General features: G+C 43.3%; 1 long non-coding RNA gene across 1 annotated transcript in view; it reads right to left on the reverse strand.

The window, feature by feature from the left end:
• LOC148057239 (uncharacterized) overlaps positions 1–12,890 on the reverse strand; it is a 46,380-nt gene extending 33,490 nt beyond the window's left edge. Inside the window, exon 1 of the long non-coding RNA XR_015707151.1 lies at positions 12,780–12,890. This is a non-coding gene — a long non-coding RNA (uncharacterized LOC148057239). The remainder of the gene's footprint in view (positions 1–12,779) is intronic.
• Between the last annotated feature and the right edge of the window lie 9,714 nt (positions 12,891–22,604).

The raw sequence follows: 22,604 nt of genomic DNA on the forward strand, positions 1-22,604 counted from the left end.
CACAGCTGTTACGCAGGAGGCCTTACCACTCTTGGGGCAGGTAGCATTGCAAAAGTAAATATTCCCTTTTACACTCATTGTTACACAGTGTGGAGTGGCTGGAGCAATAAAATCAGCCAACAGGAAAAAAGAAAGGGGGTGGGGGGAAGTGATGTAGCTGTAATATTAAAAATCTAGTGATGAAAAAGCCACAGAAGAAACGAATGCAAGGGGAGGTATCCTGCCTGCCTTAGAAAAGCAATAAAACCCATAGAAGTGTTTCCTTCCATTTGTGGTGGGCCACCACTGTTTTCCAGGAGTGAGTCTGGCTAATCACAGCAATTCTCCCTGAGTCAGACAAAGCCCGGAGCCAGATCTTTATACATGTTGCTATGTGTTATTGTAGCTGAGAGCAATACGTGGTTACTGTCTCAGAGCTCTTGTTTTCTTTTATTCCCCCTTTTCTCAGGGTCTGGGTTTCCTTTCCTGGCTGAGGACGTGACCAGAGTGACCCTGTGAGCTACCTGTTGTCCCAGGGAAACTGGAGGATGGATTGGGATTGGAAGGATTCACACAAGCAGCTCACTTGCAACTCTGTGTCTTTCATTTCATTCAGCCCTGAATGTAGCATTCACTGCTGTGATCCCACTGTGGCATGGACACACTGCAGAGTAATGTGGAAAGAAGCCACAATGTCCTTCCCCTATTTTCTTTTTTTTTTTTTTTTTCAAATACATGAAGAGATATCCATCTTGAATAAGCTTTAAACATATACAAACCCATGAAAAGACATCCTCACCCCTTTTCTTACAAGACAAACTCTAGTCAGAATATTGCTTTTCCAAACTGGCTAAAATTTGCATCAATAAACCAATCTTTTTTAACAGTAGTAAGAACCTGCAGTGTTCAATATAGTCCTCACCTAAAACTTGCAGTACCCTTCGAATTTTGCTACATGTGTTCCAGAAAAATAAAAAGTTATGGAGACATTTGAATAATATTTTTTTTCCAAAGCAATGCCTAGGATTTAGTTACACATCTGCCAGCAGTACTGGTGTGTGGTTAAATACATTGCATGGCTTTGAACTTCTCAAGCGTGACTGTAAAACGATATTGTCTGTGCTTCTTATTGGTTATATCAGATGAGTCCCACTTCAGCCCTTTGTTTGCTTTGCTAATCTCATTAGAAATAATTAAATTTTTTATCTGGTTCACATTTAGTAGCTTTATTTAGCTGGGGTTTTTTGTGTGTTTTGTTTTTTTTTAACAGATCATTTACTTCTGAAGCCTGTTCCATGCTGCCATTCACCCAGCATTATTATTACTGAAATCTTTCTGAGGGTTCACTACCTCCCTCATAAATCATTACGTTCCCATTTAGCAAATTTAATAACAGGATCTGGTTTCAATCCTCCCTGCACAGAAAAGCCACTTCAGCTTTTCATTCGGACGAGGAACTTGATGGAATGTGCCTGATGCTCGGAGCAGCTCCCAGCCCTTGATGCAGTTCCTCACAGTGCTGCCTGGGGCTGTGTGATACAGGGACATTGGCCTTCCTTACTTCTGCTGCCAGAGAAAGAAAAGGGAAGGAAGGAAGAAGAAAGGCAAAAAAACCAAGTGTTTTTCATCAGGCTAAAGAAAGGTAGAAAGCATTCAGGTTGCAAGCTGAAAAATCCTGAAAATTCTGAAAATTTTGACAATTTTTAAGGGGCTGGATTTTGAATAATTACGGTGCATGCATTAAGACATGTTTATATACAAAGCCAGCACAGTCACTGTGCTTTACATTATCTGGACATTTGACCCTGCCTGTATACCCTCAGAGAGGAAGATATACCAACTATCGCCATATGGACACGGAGCAGCAAAAGGACTTGGAGCAGTTCATGTCTCAGTCACAAGCTGTAGGTCTGAGGACATGTTACAGCAAGGTGCGGAGGAGGAAAAGTTCAGCACTGAAGCCACTCCTTAGTGAACATCTCTCTCCCATTTTAGGTACCCAGCCATCATTCGTTGCAGGCGATCACCATTCATGCATTCGGGTAAGTGCAGGTGTACAAGCATTTACTAAGGCATAGCTGTAATATATCCACTCATTTGCTTACCTCACAATCATATTTTCGGGTAGACATTCCTCTAAAGCTAGCCGACACCTGAATACAAGCATGTACATAGGGTTTGGGCTTGTTCTAACACACGTGCCTTGATTTGACCCATTCAGTACTTGGCCTTGACTTTAGCTGACCCTAGCACAGAAGCCCCTTGGGAGCTCATGAGGTCCCCAGTGCCATGCCAGTTGAACACCTCACATTCCTGGATGTGCTTTTCCCCCTGTGAACTAGGGAATTGTATTCTCCCTATTTATCCCTAAGTGTAAACCCCAGAACCCTATCTTTCCCCTCTCTCACCAAGCCTTGCCTGGACTAAAAAAGGCACGATATGATGCCACTGTCCCAGTCCTACTTCTAGGGGGACTTTGCAGCACCCCGCAGCATGGCTTAGCAGTGGTGACAGTCTCCCTCTGGCAGTCTCAGCTTGGGCAGAAGCTTGATTCAAAATCCAGTAAAGCTGGTCAAAGATCCTCTTTGATTTCAAAGCACTTTGGATTTAGGCTTCTTTCCCATCTAACAGGAGTCCCTTCCAAATCAGCTCCAAGGCACATCAGTTGCATACTGTGCAAAGGGTTTTCTAGTGCCAGTTTGAGCTCTGTGAGTATTAAAGAGCACAACATCGTACTTGACTTTCAGTCAGTCACATTCTGCCAGCACTTGCATTTTGAAGCAGAGAAGGGGGGGAAAGGGGAGATAATCTCTCGTGTAAGTGTATGAAATGTGCACCATTAGAACATAAGGACACCATAATGCTATCTTATTAAAACTATCATTGTAATGAAAATGGATTATTTACTTCGTAACCCATAATGCTTCCCAGAAAGTAGTTTCTGGATATAATTTTCAATTTTCTTTGAACCAGATGCATCCCTGACCGCAGTTGCTCTTATAGCTCACAGATGTTGCCACTTTCAGCCCACCACAGCAGAAGGGAGCACCAGGAAGAGTGAGAGGGATGAAAACTGGCTTTTGAGCTGGTCAGAATCACAGGTCTGGAGTCCATGGGCAGGACCAGAGCTCACCTGCATGTGCAGATGTTTGGCTTGCTAAGGACATACTGACATCTCCATCCTGTGGCATTGCAGATTACGTGGAAAAGCAGAAAGTGGGAAGCCCCTGACCTGCCAAGTTTTCCCATTGTACATCAACATCGTACACTGTCCTTTAAGCTCCAGTCATATCCACTATTTAAGAGAGTTGTTGGGGTTAGTAAGGAGGAATGACTCCATATATCACATTTAAAACTATTGCTTGTGTCTTTGGTCTTAGAGTCTGGATACAAATGACTAGGAAGCCTACCCGGCTTGGTTGCGTTAGAAACCGATGAATAACCTTCTGAAAGCTCAGCTTTTCTGTAGACAAGACAAAGACCTAATTACAAGCAAAGTCTTCTCATCCCCTGACATGTAGGCAGCTCTGTAATCACAGCCCAGGTGACACTGCTGTGCCAGCAAACCAGAACCTCAGAGGGTCTTTCCTAAGTGCCCTAGAGAAGAACAAGCTGATGGAGGAAGTGACAGGAGTTCAGGAAGGAAATTCACCTTTCAAGGCCCTCCTGAGACCAGGGAAGCTGCATATATGTCTTTCCTTGACTGTAGGCTGAAGCAACACGAAGCAAGACAACTGCAAATCTACATGTTATGTTTCAATGCGCACACATGTACATATTTCACACGAAGTCCCCAGTATGGCTGGCATTGTGGCATGGGTACAGTTAGCCAGAAGAGCTGTCACTCATCAATAGCAAATTCCTGCCAGCAGGTAACAGCTCTGTTTTGCCACCAGAAGGGACAGGGAGAGCACAGCTATTATTCCCAGCTCTGGACTGGGTATCAACTGTCTGTCTCACTCTTCCCAGTGCAGCTCACACAGCATTACTCAGACACTGTCAAGAGGTTTGATTCAAGCCTGCACGGATCCCGACAGCCAGATGAAGCACTGCGTAAACTCATTAGGTGGCAGAGCGCAGAGCTGCAGCCTTATACTGTCTCAAAGACTGGCTCACTCTGGAAGTGAGCACTCGCCGCCTAGCTTTGTGTGCAAAGCCCAATTTGCCTATTTTGTATTTCAGCTGTGCTCAATCATATCTGACTGTGATGTGAACTCTGGAGTACACAAATACTAATGATGATCTGTGCAATTTCATCATCCAGTAATTGGCAGCCGTACTGTCTAAGGGGCTCTGAGCTCCTGACCAGCACTGGCACTTTCCTGAGCTCAGTTGCCTGAAGCGACACATGCACGTACAAGAACAGGGCAACAGAAAACTCCCTGACGTGTTGTGGTTTAACCCCAGGAGGCAGCTCAGCCCCACACAGCCACTCGCTCACTCCATCCCAGTGGGACGGGGGAGAGAATTGGAAGAGTAAAAGTGAGAAAGCTCCTGGGTTGAAACAGACTATTTAGTAGGTAAAGCAAAAGCTGCACACACAAGCAAAGCAAAAATAAGGAATTCATTCACTGCTTCCCATCGGCAGGCAGGTGGTTGGCTGTCTTCAGGAAAGCAGAGCTTCATGACACATAATAGTTGCTTGGGAAGACAAACACCATAACTCCAAACATCACTCCCTTTCTTGTTCTCCCCAACAACTTTATATGCTGAGCATGATGTCATATGGTATGGAATATCCCTTTGGTCAGTTGGGGTCAGCTGTCCCAGCTGTGTCCCCTCCCAACTTCTTGTGCACCCCCAGCCTACTCGCTGGTGGGGTGGGGTGAGAAGCAGAAAAGGCCTTGACTCTGTGTAAGCACTGCTAAACAATAACTAAAACATCCCAGTACTATCAACACTGTTTTCAGCACAAATCCATTGGTCACACATCCAAAACATAGCCCCATGTGAGCTACTATGAAGAAAATCAACCTTATTCCAGCCAAACCCAGTACACTCATGTACAAGAAATGGGCATCAAAAACAGGCCAAGGCTGAGGCAATGGAGAGACATTCAGTTTCACCAGGTTTTTCCAGCTCCAAAGATTATAAAAGAGCATTGCAGAGATGACACTATATTTTGCCCAAGGCAAGGTCAACCCTCCACTGACCATTTGTCACCAGCTGTGCTGGGGCCCTAAGCCCCTGCTGTCTTGGTTAGCGAAGCCCCAACCATTCTGTGAGTATGGCAGTGAAAGCGGAGGTCAACTGAGAGCCAGATTCTGACTTTTCTTGTAAATTCAGTGTGAATTCTGTGTGAAGCTTTCAGATTAGGCTGACAATATAATAAAAACTTTAATGGAATTGTGTTATTTGAAGGTGAGAGCAATTTATAAGACAGAAGAATTGGAGGAAAAATTTCTGCAATGAAGATGACCCCAGGTGCTGCCTGCTCATGGCCACATGTCATTGGGTTTGTCCCTTACACCTTCTCTTTGCACTGCAGCTGTATCCAGGCTTGCACTAGCTCAGCAAAGCCTTGGGCACAGCTGCTGCCCTTGCTGCTCTAACAGGTGATCCAGCAATTAGTTTTTCTGTAATCAAGATGACCCCAGAAGTGGCCTGTGGTCTGTTCACAGCTTTGTGAAGCCCTTGCAAGCCACATGAATCTCAACTCAGTGGCGTGCTTAAAACCTCACTTGAGATCACAAGCCTGCCCCAGCTCTTACTGCACATGACTATGTACCTGAGCCCTGATAGGACTTAGAGACAGGCTGGTGATAAAAGGTGTCGTGGTACTGGCATGCCTTTTATCTTCTTCCAGACAGTAAAAATAATTGCATTTGGTCCTGTCCTCTGTATGTCTCCATGCAATCTGTTGCATGGAGATAGGATGGGTGGGGACCTTTCAAGGGGGTGCCCTTCCTCATTTCTTTTCACTCACAGTGTGAGGAGGTCTACAAATCCTTCCATGAGCACAGCTCTTGCACCTCAGCTCTTCCTGCACTGCCTACTCAAAGGTAGTAGAAGCAAGCACTAAACAAGGTGCACTCTTCTACCAGGGTTTGAGCCACCCCTGGCTCAAGGTCTGTTAGGTGTGCAACTGTGAGACTTCTTTTCCATAAGAATTTGAGCCCATATTAAAAATAGAGGTCCTTTTAGACTGTGGTGCCCATACTTTTGATGTGTAGAACATGTCCTCATATGAACTCAGTGGCTATTCAAACCTACAAAGATTTTGTTCATTGTATTTGTCTGAGAGAGCTACAACGAGAGCCTGTCCCTGTATCCTGCCTGCATGGCTTGCAGCCCTTCCTGAGAGCTCATTAGGCAATTGAATTGCACATAGGACCTGACCAAAAGCCCACTGGAGCCAGTGAATGATTTTCTATTGATCCAAGCCCTTGAACTGCAGTGGTACAGGCAAAGCAAATTGTGCAAATTTTCTGCTTTTAACCCATCAGGACAATATTTGAATTTCCCTGCTTCGCTTTTTTTTTTTTTTCTCTTTTGTCTTTTTTGGACTTTGAACTATTTGGTTCAGACAGATTTCCCCTCTATAAATCTGCTTGCATTTCTAAACACGGTTACTAGTAGGGGGAAGATAAACAACAGGCAAAAATCAAGGCAAAACAGCAAACAGACAGTGAATGGAGCTTTCTTTAACTCACCAACAGCCAGGAGAGAGGGAGTGAACCACAAACTGTTGTAAGAATTATTACAGTATTAAAAACAATAGCAAGAAATCGTAATATACTATGACTTTGCAATTAAATATCATCCTTCATCTGATGAGCTCCTTGTGCTTTACGAACTTCAGTTAATTCAATCTTCCTCATGCACATGATATGCAGAAGGCAGTAACCTTCAGCAAGAGTTTCAAATGACTGCATTAGCTGGGAGGGCAAACTACACTGTCCTTCTGGGGAAATGATCACTTTTCCTTGGAAAAATCTTGTTTGCTACATCTGCTCTGGAAAAGCTCCTCCCCATTCAAACAGAAAAGTAGCCAAGGAAATGAAAGTTTAATTTGCCTGTGTTTAGACAAGGCAGTTTAGGGCAAGAGAACCTGAATTTCTTAAACAGCATGTTAAAGTCTGTGAAAAAATCATAGCTGGAAAAGAAGGAAAAGCAAAGTTTACACAGATGCTGCATTAACTGCAACATCATCTTGCTTTTCTGCCTCCTCTTTGCCTGCTCTTCCTCTTGCCTGATTTGTTGAACCAGTGACAAGTTAGTTTTCAGCCTGGAAACAAACTTTCTTTAAAAAAAGAAAAAAAAGTGTGAGTGTCTCCTATGAACAACTTACAACAGCAACACCAGCAATAGACTGGGAAATGAATGCTCCTTTAGGTGTATGCCAGCTGTCAGGCTTACACTAAACAATATTCTTAATTAGTAGTAATGAGTTGGCAAACTCCTGAAAGTTCGTAACCAATTATTTTTTTATAATTATGATCACTTAAAGACAATAGCATATTACAAATGATGACTAACAAGGACAATGCAAATGTCAATTAGAAAATATGGCTCTAATCATCATAACTTGCCTTAAAGCACAAATCACTACAAGCACATTTTTTGTTCAAAGGGAAAAAAAGCTAGGGAAAGACAGTGCTAGGAAAATAAAGAGCTGAGCTGTTCTGCTTCCCGTGCTGGATGTTGAAAGGACGACTCACAAATTAATGAGAAAGTGCCATGAAGTGTCACGCAAAGAGATTGTCCCCAGGGTGCTGCACTTGGTGACCAGAAACCACCTGCACTTTCAGAGCAGTGCTGTATTGGGGGAGGCAAGTGAGTGGTCTGTGCATCCGTGTCACCACTCGCAAGGCACCTGCAGTGACATCCGGTTGCCTTGACAAGTGTGGCTAGTGCCATTTTATACAACTCAGGATATTCCACTTAATTTTCAGCTGGCTATTTCAGACTTATTCAACTGTCCTACATATTCACATAAGACTGGCAGATAGAACACAGGAACCGTGGAAAAGCTGTGCCCTGGAGGAGCAGCTGGAAGGCAGGTGGGCTGTGTGAGGCAGCAAAACTACATTAGGTGCCTGTGTTTAGACATCTGAACCAAACAAGGAGAGATTTCAGGTCCTATCAACCTTGAGTTTGCCTTACAACATCACACCTTGACTGGCTCAGTATGGACCTTTTCCACCAGACATTCTCTGAAAGTTGCCAAACATGGAGGTATAAGGCAAGAACAGAGCTCTGAGCTCAAAAGTAAGTTGTATATCCAGGCAGTGCCATGTCACAACTGCCTGGTGATTGTCTTCTTAAGGAGGAGAAGAACAAACTGCACTGGCATTTGGAATAAAATGGCTTTCACTGTGGAGGGTGTACACTTCAGATCAGGAAGCAAGTGAGCACATTCACAGGAGCTTGTGGCACAGAGCAGGGCTCTCAACGAGCCTGGGCTTGCAAAACTTGATTTTCTGTGTGGGTAGTGACAGTGAAGGCAGGAGAGGGTCTCAGGTTTCAGGAGTAAATGCAGTGATAAAAATCCCTTTGAGGTCTCGCTTCAACTTCTCTTACATTGTTGGCACTATTGAAGATAAGAATTTTTTAGATTATTTTTGTGGGGTTCATTTGGGGATATGTATATTTTTGCCCCTACCTTGAAGGACATGGTAGAAAACTATCCCCCTGGAGCACAAAGTAAGCATTATCCAAACATTGTTAAATGGAAGAGACCAACATGCAAAGCAAAGGAAAGAGATGTCTCCCATCCATCATGGTGACACTGCTGAAGGCCAGGAGATGAAGTTTTGATTTCATCTATTCTGACAGCACTCATTCAGCTGGCGAACCTTGGCCATGTTGCATGTAGCTCTGAAAGGTAACTGGCAGCATATACATGACATAGATATAGAGACATAAGTAAACGTGATGAAAAAAATGTCAGCATAATCTAGAAAGCAAGGGACAGGGAAGGATGTGAATTATTCTCCCCTTGGTGAATGGGTGCTCGAAACTGTCATCTGTGCTGCACCAACCAACTCAGAAAGCAGAGTCTGTGCTCAGCATACAAATCTTGTCTGGTATATCATATCTTGGTAGGTTCAAGGTGGATTTTACCAGGGACTAGGGATGTCGTAGCTCTCCCAGTGTGTCTGTGTGTGTTTGTGTATGTAGGGTTATAGGGCAGGAGCTGGGCCATTTGGCAGACACGCATCCTCTATCCTGGCCCCAAGTTCAGTGCTATCTTCCCTGCCATCCATACCTAAGCAGCACTTTAAACATTTACAGCTATGAAGGATTAAACTCAGTATTCTACATCCTCAAAAAACTTCAAGTCTTCCAAAAATATCATAAGATAAAAGGAAAGTCACTTTTCTTGGTACTCCTACCTTTCTTACTTTTTAATCGTTTTTACCATGACATGACTGAGTACCTCCAAGTCATTGACCCCAGCATAATGTAATTTTAAATACATTAGCTTAGGTAGTAATAGCAGTCTGGCTGCAACATCTTGGATTTGGCATCAGCAGAAAATCCCATTTGAAAAGCCTGGCAAATTAGGTCAGGCTCTGACTTCTGTGATTTCTGCCACACCAACCTAGACAGCTGGAGTTAGAGCTGGGAGCTCTAACTTCAGCTGGCTTGAAGTCACGACCAGGCTGACAGAGTGGGTGTACAGCTTCAGGCTAAGTCATTCTTTAACTTATATGAAAATACATTTAACTGATGGGTAGCCCTTCTCCAGATGTCCTACATGAAACAGCAGATATATTACCGTGTTTAGTGACAAGACCTATGGGAACGGCAGACAATTTATTTTACACAGAGACTGAGATGGTTGGAGGTTCAGTACTGCCCACCTAGCTCTCTGCTTTGGTTGCAGATCAGTGCTTAAATTCTGTTCACTGGCAGCTCACAGATTTTGCAATGAGAGTGGAGGGTAAACCAGCCATGAGCTCCTTGTCTGGGGCATCTTGCATCCTCTCCTCATGTGCCTGGATATGTTATCCATGTTTACAAGCTGTGTCTACATGGGAGAGCTACTTGCAGAGTTACCCAACCTCACCATACCCAAGCTGTTACTAGAGCAGGACACTTTATAATCACTTCAGCAGATCTCTATCCTAACAAATTAGACTTGTTGAGAAGCAGCTGATTATGAGCCAGAGAACAGCTTGGAGGTTACACCACTTTCCACATCAGAGAGAGACTCTCTGCATGGTGCTGCATGGCACTGTGTGGATGTCCCAGCCCTCTTGGTGCTGTCTCAGAGGTCTTCCCATTGGGCTCTTTTGTGCAGCTTCATGCAAAAAGTAGGGTATGATTCCCAGGGAGCCTAAGAGAATCATAGGATCATTTAGGTTGGAAAAGACCTTTAAGGTCATTGAGTCCAACCATAAAATAACTTGCAGGAAACTACAAAGTCAGAGGGGAACATGTTAGTCCAGAAAGATCTTTGCACAGTGGCTGCTCACACCCAGACCAGGCTGGAGGAGCTCACAGCTCAAGAATCACTACACTTCTCTGATGCTGACATACAGTTATTTTTCTCTTGTGCATGGATTTAGGTTGGTAGTTGGCAAATGTGTATTCGAACTACCATTTTGACCAGTCACAGGAAACTATCAGATTCGAGTAGTCGTTTACAACGGCATACTTGTGTTTTCCAAAACGTACAGAACAGTGTGTAAAACATCCCTAAAGTAAAGAGACGCTGTCAAGTAGTTGTCCCATTTTCATACTCGCCAGTGGCTAGCCAGAGTATCTGGCTGTGTAGCTAATACCTTCCATATGGGAGTATAAAACTAGATCACTAGTTTGAATCATGCCTTTTAAGGCATTTTGCTAGCTGGAACATCCCCCCAGCCTGCACAGTACCCAAAGCAGGGCAGGGACTGAAGCACACATTTTGGCTCTATGCATTTGCTACAGGCGGAGAGTGAAGGAATTAAGCAGCTAGTAACATTCCGTCTGCAAAGATTTATCTGAGGCCAGTTCCTGCCCCTAGAGTGTCCCTGTAGCTCTATTGCATTTCTTGTCATTGACTAAATGTAACTGAGGGTGGGAGGAGGACCTCCAAACCTTTTTTCAGTTTTTCACTTTTTTCTTTAAGCTTCTGCTGCCAAAAACCATCATGCACTGATGAAAGACAAAATGAGCAACTCTGAAATGCAGTTTCAATTGGTTGGGAGCCAAAAAGACAAGGAAAAGTAGAGTGAAAAAACTTGAATATGCCTGCAAGAAATGGCCATCTTTTTCAGAATTGCACTCAGTAATTCCATCATTATTGTAAGAAAATGCAATGTCATGACATGGGCATTGCTGTTATTCATATACGGTTTCATAAAAGTGACAGAAAGCGCAGCTTGTGGTGCCTCTTAAACAAATAAGAAATTTAACTGCCTCAATAACATTTGGAAATTCGAGATAAAGCCAAAGCCCCATGTCTTATATTAACAAATTACTAGCTCCTAAAGCAGGCCTGCATAGCCTATTGTACAATTAGTGACAAATACGGTGCTTGTGACATATTTAGTGCATGGAAAATAGAACTGGTCTGTATGATATATGATGACTGGGTAATGATTGTAAGTAATGGTCTGTTTGTACATCTGAACAAAGCAAAGAAAGCAATTAGCTCTTCCAATAAGCCTTCCATCACTGATGGGCTGTCATGCTTCTTTAGCTTGCTGGGGATAGAGGAGCAGAGAGGAGAAAAGGAGCTGCTGGAAAAAAAGACAGAGAAAACCAGAAATGAAGGAGAGCAGGGCAGGTTGCTCCCAACGCCCAGATTGGGTGACTTGGGTGCTATATTCTGTCCCCTGCTTTTTCTGTTTCAGTGGCTGATGCTCTTTCCCATCCAGGTTCATCAGTGCCTCTCCACTTCCCTGGCTCCTTGGCAATCAGCACGTCTGATCCACGTGTCTCACCCTAGACAATGTCATTCCTGCACTTCTTTCTTCCTACTGGCCCCAGGTCATAGATAATTCTGTGGAAAAAGCAGCTCAATGCTAAGGAGCCACCTCTTTCTTCCTCTCCTCTCCCTCCCCCCTCCCAAGTGCCCCCCCCCCAAAAAAAAAACAAGAAAAGACAAGAAAAATAAAAAAAAGAAAAGAAAAAAAAAATGAATTATTAGAGAAGAAATAGGGAAACGAGCAAAGAATATTGTTATGGTAAAACACAGATCCACCATGCACATTTGAGTAGACACTGTGCAAAACTTTGCTAGGAAGTGGAAAATACTCAAGCGGAAGGAAAATGTGATTTGAGGAAATGGACAGCAACTAAGGAGATTAGTGCTCATCAAGCTGCAAGTAGAGAAGAAACACTTAAGGCGGAACTATGAGAGATCTATAAAAGCATGAGTCCCAGTGAGCTGGTGATGAGAGAAAAATTATTCCCAGTCCCTGCCAGTTGACAGCTAGGGGCTTTCAAATAAACCATCTGGCAGGTCGAGACCAAAGCAAATCAAAGCAGGATGTTTCTTCAGACAACATACTAATCTGTGGAACTCCCCACTCCTGCCATCTCCCTGTCTAACTTTACTTTCTAATTCTCCCCCACAGTCCAGACAATATTATTTTCTTTTTCAACTCCATCCCCCTGCACACCTCAGAAATCCTCTCCACAATATTTTCCTCATGTGCATCCATTTGAGCTGCCAATAGCATCACTGTAGCTAGCTGGGTTTGATGTTTGCTTTTACTCTTCTACTAATGGGCACTAGTGTATCAGGCAGTATCCTAGAAACCTCTCCCTTTCATCCCAAAAGCCACACACTTTTTTTTGCAACAGCTAGAATCCATGAGTTGTGTCATTCCCTATAGATTGTAAATGCAGAACATACTGACCTGCAGGTAGCAGCTGACACATGATTCATATCAGATTTCCCCTTCTGCTCAGTTTGGGAGAGAAGTTGTAAACTGGTCAACTGTGAGTTTACTTCTGAATTAAGCTTCTCTGCAGATCAGCAGGTGTCAGACTGGGATTCAGGTATTTCAAGAATGTTATCTGTCATCTTGCTCTGTTGTCTCTGAGTAACTTTCTCAGGGTCACTGGGACGTCATCCTAGGCAATAAATTCTGCAAAAGTGCTCATCTCACTTGGGTGTACAAAGGGTCGACACCGCAGAAACTCCAGAGGCAGTTTCTCTTCCTGGAAATGAAGAGCAGAGGATGCAGACGGTGAGACTGGCATGAGCATGTACTAGAGGCGTTTGCAGATTTTCACACTTTTGTTACCCAAAACAGCATGAAAAACAATCTTTTTTAATCTTTAGTAAAGAGCAAGCTGGCTGAGGACTTCACAGGGAAATGCAAAATGCTGAAGGATATCATGGAAATAAATGATATATTTGACCTCAGGTCCAACAGAAAAGAGAGGGAATGAGCTTCAGATAAGAAAGCTGCAGGTAGGAGAGAGTGTAAAATACGAGGGGAAACACAGGGGCAGGGTTGAAACAAAGAGTAAAAACACATTCTTTGTTCTTGAGCTTTAATTTCTGAATGACTGGTTGAACTTCCCTATGAAGGAGGTTGTGTGTGGTTTAGGTTTGGAGGGGTTTTGTTGTGTTTTTGTTTGTTTCAAGGAATAAAGCAACTTCTGTAAAGTGGTAGGTGAATGGGGGTTTTTTTGAGTATATCTGATGCTTATTTGACAGAGAGGGAGAATTCCTTGGACTGACATACAATAAACACGTTACATAAAGCTGCTGTAGGTTACAACAATTCAGCATAATTTCACTGGAGAAATGGCAACTCAGCTCCTTCATATGCTTTAACATCTGTGCATAGGGTGTTTTAAAATGTAAAGCATGTTACTTTTTGTCAGTCAAAACATTTTAATTTCTGCAACACTCAATTCTGAGATCATCCCACCTGCTACCCAATGACTTTTCCTGCCCTTTTGGCAGCATGATATCTATTAACTTGTATTTAAAGGAATAAGAAGACTGAAAAAAATATGATTTATGATAAGAAATCATGAATCATCAGGTTGACTTTTTGATTTTCCTTCCTCGTACAGTGAAAGAATTAGTTATTATGAAGTCTACCTGCAAGAACTGTAGATTCTTTGCCAGATCTTGACATCTTGTTGGGTTGCTGTAGGATCAACAGCCAGAGATGGCATGCACGCACGCCCTCAATGACGCATTTGGGTTGGGCCAGTGACGGACTTGGCAGCCACCACGGTTAGGAATGAGCTTCTTAAGAGGTGATGATTCTGTTGCCACTGAGGGCTGGGCAGGAACTGGGAGTTCCCCTCTCATGCAGGTACCAGGTGCTGCTGACAGGAATGTTGTCTGCATATTGCTGCTGAGGAAGTTTTTTCTGCTTTCCACAGAGCTTACACTAGCACCTTTAACCTCTAATTTGAGAAAGAAAACACGATTCACCCATTGCCCTTGCCAGCCATGCTTGCCACAAGTGTGTCCTTGGTGACTCTCACCTCGCTCAAAGAACTAACTAGCTCAGTGAAGAAATTACCGGGCAAAAATGCCTCATAATCGGTTTTGCAACAGTTCAGTGAGGTGACTCTAATAGTCTTTTCTGGCCTTTGTGTTTGTGATTCTTTGAACATTTACCCCGGCAGTCATGGGCAAACAGGTCTGGCAGAGACAGGGTTATAAACCAGGAGATCCTGCATCCCGTTCAGTTCACAGACCACTAGGTCAGCCCTTTCTCACTGTCTATTTACGTAATGGTAGAACCATATTTAATCCAATTTTCAGATTGGAAAGAGACAGTCACTCTGGTATCTTTCACCAGTTTATTTATCCTTTTAGCTTTGTCCAGCTCTTTATGTTCAAGCCTATTAGGCGATTCTAGTGAACCAAAGCCCAGTGAAGCTAAGATCCTTGTCTCAGAAAACTAAGTATTTCTCTTGCTCCTTTTTCCCTTTGCAACAGCAATTAAAGGAAAAATGTCCCCTTATCACAGCCCATCACCTGCTGGATCATCAGTTGATATCCTGCCTGTGTGTGGGAGGCTTTTTAAAAATATTAGACTCATTATTCCCCGATCTAGTGATTTATATTGTGATCCTTTGAGGGAAGAAAATGCACTAAGGTTGCAAAGTGGGGGACGGAAATCAAGAGCACATTGTGATAGATTGCAATAGATTGAGCAAATACCCTACATGATAGAAAACTGCAGGCAGAAGGAAGGGAAATATCAGGGCTGTGTGAAATATGGCAATTTAAGTTCTCATGATTTTGACAGATCAAAACCCATGAAGTTTTATTTGAGGTAGGTTTGCTTTCTCAGAGGTCTCACTGAAGCCATAGCATCAGGCAGAGCCCAGCACAACTGAAGAGAGAAGAAAAATGCCTGGTGGACTTGCCAGCTGCATATATAGAATCATAGAATCATAGAATCATTAAGGTTGGAAAAGACCCTTAAGGTCATCGAGTCCAACCGCTAAGCTAGCACTGCCAAGTCCACCACTAAACCATGTCCTTGAGCACCACATCTACCCGTCTTTTAAATACCTCCAGGGGTGGGAACTCCACCACTTCCCTGGGCAGCCTGTTCCAATGCTTGACAACCCTTTCATGGAAGAAATTTTTCCTAATATCCAACCTAAACCTCCCCTGGCGCAGCTTGAGGCCATTTCCTCTTGTTCTATTGCTTGTTACTTGGGAGAAGAGATCAACCCCCACTTCGCTACAACCTCCTTTCAGGGAGTTGTAGAGAGCAAGAAGGTCTCCCCTCAGCCTCTTCTTCTCCAGACTAAACAACCCCAGCTCCCTCAGCCGCTTGTCGTAAGATTTGGTCTCTAGACCCTTCACCAGCTTCGTTGCCCTTCTCTGGACACGCTCTAACACCTCGATGTCCTTCTTGTAGTGAGGGGCCCAAAACTGAACACAGTACTTGAGGTGCGGCCTCACCAGTGCCGAGTACAGGGGCACTATCACCTCCCTGGTCCTGCTGGCCACACTATTCCTGATAGAAGCCAGGATGCCATTGGCCCTCTTGGCCACCTGAGTACACTGCTGGATCATGTTCAGGCAGATGTCAACCAACACTCCCAGGTCCTTTTCTACCAGGCAGCTCTCCAGCCACTCCTCCCCAAGCCTGTAGCATTGCATGGGGTTGTTGTGACCCAAGTGCAGGACCTGGCACTGAGCCTTGTTGAATCTCATACAGTTGGCCCCGGCCCAATGATCCAGCCTGTCCAGGTCCCTCTGCAGGGCCTTCCTACCATCCAGCAGATCAACACTTGCACCCAACTTGGTGTCATCTGCAAACTTACTGAGGGTGCACTGAATGCCCTCATCGAAATCATTGACAAAGATATTGAACAGGACTGGAATATGTACTGGTGAGACTTACCAAGCTCTTTCAGCAAGTCCTAAGATGCTCTTCTTATTTGCATTTGGATATCTCCTGGAGCTGACTAGCTTCCAATGATTCTTTCTTCCAAATTTTTCCAATGACAAGCAGCAGTCTCACTCACCCATCTGAAGGCACCTGCTTCAGATTGACCATTCCTCCAAGCACAATCTTTCTATATACTCCACATTCAGCAACACAGATTTTGGCAATCCTCCTCCAGGCTCTGCCCATGGGTGGGTGCCACTGAAGATCAGAGACATGCTGCCTTTGAGGAAAACAGAGAAGTAGTCCAGCGTTAACCTCAGGGTTTCTGCTTGGCTTAATATGAAGTATTTGAAAATCAACTTCTTTTCTTTAAAATCCTTCTTCAAGATGTTCAGAGGGTGTGGACCTGGTGTGTACTTTGCAAACTGGGAACTCTGCCACATTCTCATGGCGAACGGGTAAGTACCCAAAATGCCTGGATGATCTCTGTACACTCTGCATCTGCCAAAAGGGCCCTCACAGAAGCAATTTCCTCCTTCATAGCAGCAGACCAGCTTCAGTCATGGTCAGCATTGGAAAAGGAGAGTTATGAGGAAGGAAACACATTTTCTGAGTGCCCACCAATGCCAATCTCTACTGCATTTCATGCAAACCAGGGCTGATGTGACTTCAAAGACCGAAAAATGCCCTGAGGTGTAATGCTTTTATCAGGTGTTTCACTGGATAAGTCTCTTCTCTCTCAACTCTATGGAGTTTTCCTGGCATGAGATAATAATAGAATAAACCCTACCTTGCCTATGCATGTTGAGTTAAGATCAGCTGAATTAATTTCTCTTAATTAAGGCAGTTATTACTTTGCCAGTTGTCTCTGGATTTTTACATCCTGCAAACCCCAACTGCAACGTGTAGTGTAGTTCTGAGCATACAAAGAAATATCAGCTGAAGTTTGCTTCTAAAAATAGGTAGGAAACCTCTGTGGAAATAGGTCTTGTATTTTTCCACACCACTTTCTCCAACCTTACTGCTGGTCAGTCTTCAGGGAAATATTTGTCTTCATTTTCAGCTTCTTTAAAAGGAAAGTTTTAGATGTTTCCACTTTTGTTCATCCTTAGTTAATCTTATGGTAAGTAAAACAGCAAAGTTCAAGCTCAGTCTGAGACCAATTCAGAGAAGCACTTAACAGTGTGAAATGTCCTACTGACTTCCAGAGGGACTGCTTGAATATTTCAGCCTGTGCTTGTGCTTAAGTGCTTTGCTGCTGGGGAGCTTCTGATCTCTTGATCTGAAAACGTGACCTCAGGAATGTATCCCAGGTGGGTGCCAATTTGGGTCCTGGGGAGACAGGAGAAAGGAAAATGGCGCACCATCTCACGGTGGTTGTTGGCATTCAGTTACAGAGATCCAGACACAAACAGAGGGGGTCTGAGAGGTGACCACTGTGAATGCATCCATGACATTGGGAGATGTGACTGCCGCAGCTCTGTTCTGTGCCTTTCTGCTGGACACTGCAGCAGAGAGAGCAGAGCAGGGACTCAACTGCCCCACTGCAAAGTCCAGAATATCTTTAGAAAGCCAGTGTCACCAGAGGATGAGGATGATATGCCACGTTGCAAGGTACAGCTGATGAGGTACAGACACACAGCCTCTTTCCCTGACCTTCCTACACAGAAGAGCAGAGAGGACACCAAATCCAGGCACAGCACAAAGCTCTGCAGCTGTTTGCAAAGGTGCAAGGGTGTCAGAGTCCTTCGGCAGATGCTGTTGTCAGCACAGCAAGTTGTAAAGCAGTGGTCGGAGGCTGCCGCACAGACCTGCCTGGGTTCTCTGTGACTTGGGAGCTACAGTGCATTTTTATTATATAACCAAAGCATTTTTATGCAACTGCTCCTCCAGCACTGCCCGGCTATATCCGATTATTATGGAAGATTGAAAACATTGTTATTTTTAACAGCTGGATCAAGGCTCAATGGGCTTAAAAGGATATTCAGAAGCAGCTGCTTCCGTGATGCTTTAGAGTCAGTGGTGGCCACTGCAAAAGCTGTTTGTCTCTGTTTTGGAGACTGCTTTTCCATGGCATTTGTGTTGCCTTGCAGTTATAAATGGGAGGCTGAGTCCTTTTTCCAGAAATGTAAACTACTTGTTGTCATTCACCGAGGCAATGCAACAATAGTTTTCTAAGAGGCTCCTTTCCACCACATCAGGAAAAATAAAATAATATTAGTGGTTCTGGAAGGAAATATTTCAATCTATAGCCTATTTTTCACGTAGGACATCTACCCCTAAGCACCTATTGGCAACAGCAGTTCGTACATTGTGCAATGTTAGCATCATTTATCTAACACTCAGTTCATTCTTGACTTCCAAGGGTTGGTAGTACAGTTACGTTAAAGGAAGTAAGAGAGTGAGATCCTTCCAACAGTGGCATTCCTGATGTTCTCTTCTGTGCTTAGATGTTGCTGAGCATACTGTAAGCCATTACAGTACATAGCTTGAGCAGAAAGGGTCTGGGCATCTGAGGAAAGATGAAAGGGGGAAAAAAAAAAAAGGAGTGGTTTGTTCCCCTCATCCCTAAACAACAGCAGGATTTTCATCATAGGTTAGTTACTCAACTTCCTGTGTTCCTTCCAAAAAATGAAACACTGTCAGGTGAACTTTCATTCTCGATCTGATCCAGATGCACAAAACTCAGACCCAGACCATGATCTTTCTAAAGTGTTAGGAGCTGGGATAGTGGTTTGTTTCACTCCAAAGGCAGGTATAGGTTCTGGATTAGGTTTCCCATGCCTTGGAGATCCACAGTGTTGGGGTGGAGTGGGCTGTCTCCCTTCTCTGGCACTAGATCAGCAGGAACAAGGCAGGAAGGACCTTGTTTTTGTAGCTCAGTCATTTCAAGCATTCTAAGTCTCAAACTATTCAAATTTATTAAACAGCTTATTTATAGCCTTACATGCCTGAATTCCATTGGTTTTTTGTACCTCCTGAGACCAGCAGTGGTCTGACGAGTACTGGATAGTCAGAGCATGCTGTGGGATGGTTCACTGAGCATCTGGAAGATTTCCAGCTGCGTTCTGTTGTTAAAGGTGGGATTCCTCTTACACAACTTGCACCAGCCCAAAGTCAACTGACTGGCGTAAGCCAGGTCTACCTTTCCTTATTGTCAGTGAGAAGTAAAGTTACTGTTCATCAGAGGATGACTTCTTCTGCCTCAAACATCTATTTTAGAACGGGGCAGCTAATCAAATATGTGATTTATTGTAGTGACCATATCCAGTTGGCAAAGACTAGGTACAAATTTAATTCTAGATAGTTGAAGACAATTAAAATAAACCTCACCTGGAAATTCAAAACAAATTCTCAATGTTTTTAAACAAGTAGAAAAAACCATAAAATTCAAATTTTGTCCTTTCCCCATTGTTAGGTCATGGATATTGCCATGACTGTATGTGGCGTGGATATTTCCTGCACTTGTTCATAAAATGTTATGACAGTATTCATGTATATGTAGACTCTATGCAAGCCGTCAGTTTAGAGCAGGAGATATTTCTTCTTAAAGGAAGCAGACTGTACACCCTGTTCCTGTGAACTAAGAGATATCAGTTGAAGAGGGCAGCTGTTGAGAGAAGTATTGCTTTCTCCTCTTGATTCTTTAAGTGGAAAAAAAAATATTTTAGAGGGCTATTTGTCCTATCTCAGAAATAAAGGTGCAATGCCTGGAAATGACTGATGCAAGCTATTATTAAGGGAGATATATTCATACATTTCAGCAGAGTTAGATGATGATGAAGTTGAAGTTAATTCAATCTTGTAATCACAGATAGCTATTGTTTCAGGAACAGTATTATCTAAAAGATCTGGTCCGTATCATCTTGATGTTTACAAATAAACATTGAAGTGGAATTTAAGCTCTGGATAAAATGAAATTAGAAGGAGAGTCACCTTCTGTGGTGCAGTGAATACACTGCACTGATCATCAGCAAATGGTTTCTCCTTTGGTAATTTTGCACAAAAAAGTAGTTGCAAAATGACACCGAGCCTTATTAGTACATTTCAGAATCTTTCATTGTACAATATTGTCTTCCTCCAACTGCAAAAAATTCTGAGTCACGTGCTTAAAGTAGTAAAATTATCTTTAAAATAATGAAATTTCATTCAGGAGTTGCCAAAATATGTTTTTAATCCAAATGTTACACCCTGTCATGCTGTTTACCTTTGTGGAATATAGAGCTGATAATATGAAAAGTGCCAGTATTTGGAATAATTTTTTTTATTCAGCTGGCATCCTTTGCCCTTTACTCTAACCTGCAAATATATTAACTTGGGAAAAAAGGCACTAAGTTAGATCCTGATGTATAATATTTTCAGGGTTTCAAAAGAGTGACACCAGTTCATACCAGCTGAAGAGCCATCCTTGGACAGGCTCTCTTTGATGTTAAGCTTCCATGCCTCTAATCTCTTTCACATTCAAAACAAAAAGAAGTCTCAAAAAAAAAAGGTGTCTGTACCTTTGGTCAGGTCCCAGACAGCTGGAACCAGAGTGAGTGACACACTGTGAAGCACCTCGCTGCCATCCTTCATGACTTCTGTGACCATGCAAGAATCACAATTTCTGAAGGATTTATTGTCGTGGGAATGCCCTCACTGTGGACTGAGAGTAATCAATCTCACCTTTCACATGAGACTTTCTTTTGTAACTGCTTCTCCTCCCTCTATTTATAGTGTTAATGCAGAGAAACAAAAAAATCAGATGCTGTCATCCTCAAGTTCATCTTCTTTTTCCCCCATTGTCCTTCAAAATGACAAACTCCAGTTGAATTGATTTCATACATGTCTGTGAGATTTCCTGGAGGGCTTAGAGTAATTGGGCAACATTTTGGCTGAACTTCCTCTGTGTTGCTCCTGGGGTGCAAAGCAGGCATGAAGCTGGCTTACCCAAATGGATGGAGATCCTCTAAATAGAAGACAATTGCTAAGCCATAAGTAGCATAATTTCTCTTGACTAAAACCAGTCACTTCCGCGTGAGCTGATTATTCTGAACTGTTCAGTGGAGATCCAGTTACTATTGCACAGATAATTTAAGGTACAATTCCTTTTATTCTAAAGTTGATAGCCAAAACAAGCCAGCGGAATTAATACCCTAAAAGTACTTGCTTCTCCATACTGACTATAAATGGAGCCAAAGTTGACCAACTCAGATGGACATGGCTACAGTGGAGATGTCTTAAGACATGAGATAAATGCTAGCTGTGGCATTATGGATTAGTGAACACCCATTCATGGTTTGGGTTGCCTTCGGCGGTGAAAGTTGCAAGGAAGAGATCAGGACTGAATTCCCCTGGGCACTGTACAAATGACGAGGAGAGTGTCATGGTTTAACCCCAGATGGCAGCTAAGCCTCACCCAGCCACTCACTCACTCCCCAGCAGTGCGATGGGGGACAGAATTGGAAAGGTAAAAGTTAGAAAACTCATGGGGTGAGATAAAGACAGTTTAATAGGGAAAGCAAAAGATGTGCAAGCAAGCAAAGCAAAACAAGGAATTCATTCACTACTTCCCATCGTCAGGCAGGTGTTCAGCCATCTCCAGGAAAGCAGGGCTCCATCATGCTTAACAGTTGTTTGGGAAGACAAATGCCATCGCTCTGAATGTCCCCCACTTCCTTCCTCTTCCCCCAGTTTTATATGCTGAGCATGACAACATATGGTATGGAATATCCCTTTGGTCAGTTGGGGTCAGCTGTCCCAGCTGTGTCCCCTCCCAGCTTCTTGTGCACCCCCAGCCTACTCGCTGGTGGGGTGGTATGAGAAGCAGAAAAGGCCTTGACTCTGTGTAAGCACTGCTCAGTAGTAACGAAAACATCCCTGTGTTATCAACACTGTTTTGGTCACAAATCCAAAATATAGCCCCATACTAGCTGCTATAAAGGAAATTAACTCTATCCCAGCCAAAACCAGCACAAAGAGGAACTGCTTGCTTCAAAGCTTAGATCTGACTTATCTAAGGCAGAGAAAGAAAGGAAGAATAAATAAAGATATGGAGAGATAAAGCAGTTAGCCCAGCAATTTGTGGGCTGATCTTCCAATGAACTGACTGTGGAATATGACCTGGTGACTGATAAGCTTTTTTAACTTATATGTTTGCTTAGCAATAATGGGCTAGTTGTTGTCTTAAACTTTATGTCAAGTGTTTCAGAGTGGTACAATAAAAAGTAAATTAAAAATAAACAGATTTATCCTACTGCGGCTGCTTACCTTGGTACTGCATCCTGGAAAAACTGCAAAGAAGCACAGCAAGAACAGTCACCCCTAGTATGTATTTTATATAAGAAAACTCCCATATACCTATTTTTCATTTCA

The sequence above is a fragment of the Nipponia nippon genome, unplaced genomic scaffold (assembly GCF_047370975.1).
Source record: "Nipponia nippon isolate SJK-2023a ecotype South Korea unplaced genomic scaffold, ASM4737097v1 scaffold_1, whole genome shotgun sequence".
Lineage (NCBI taxonomy): Eukaryota > Metazoa > Chordata > Aves > Pelecaniformes > Threskiornithidae > Nipponia > Nipponia nippon.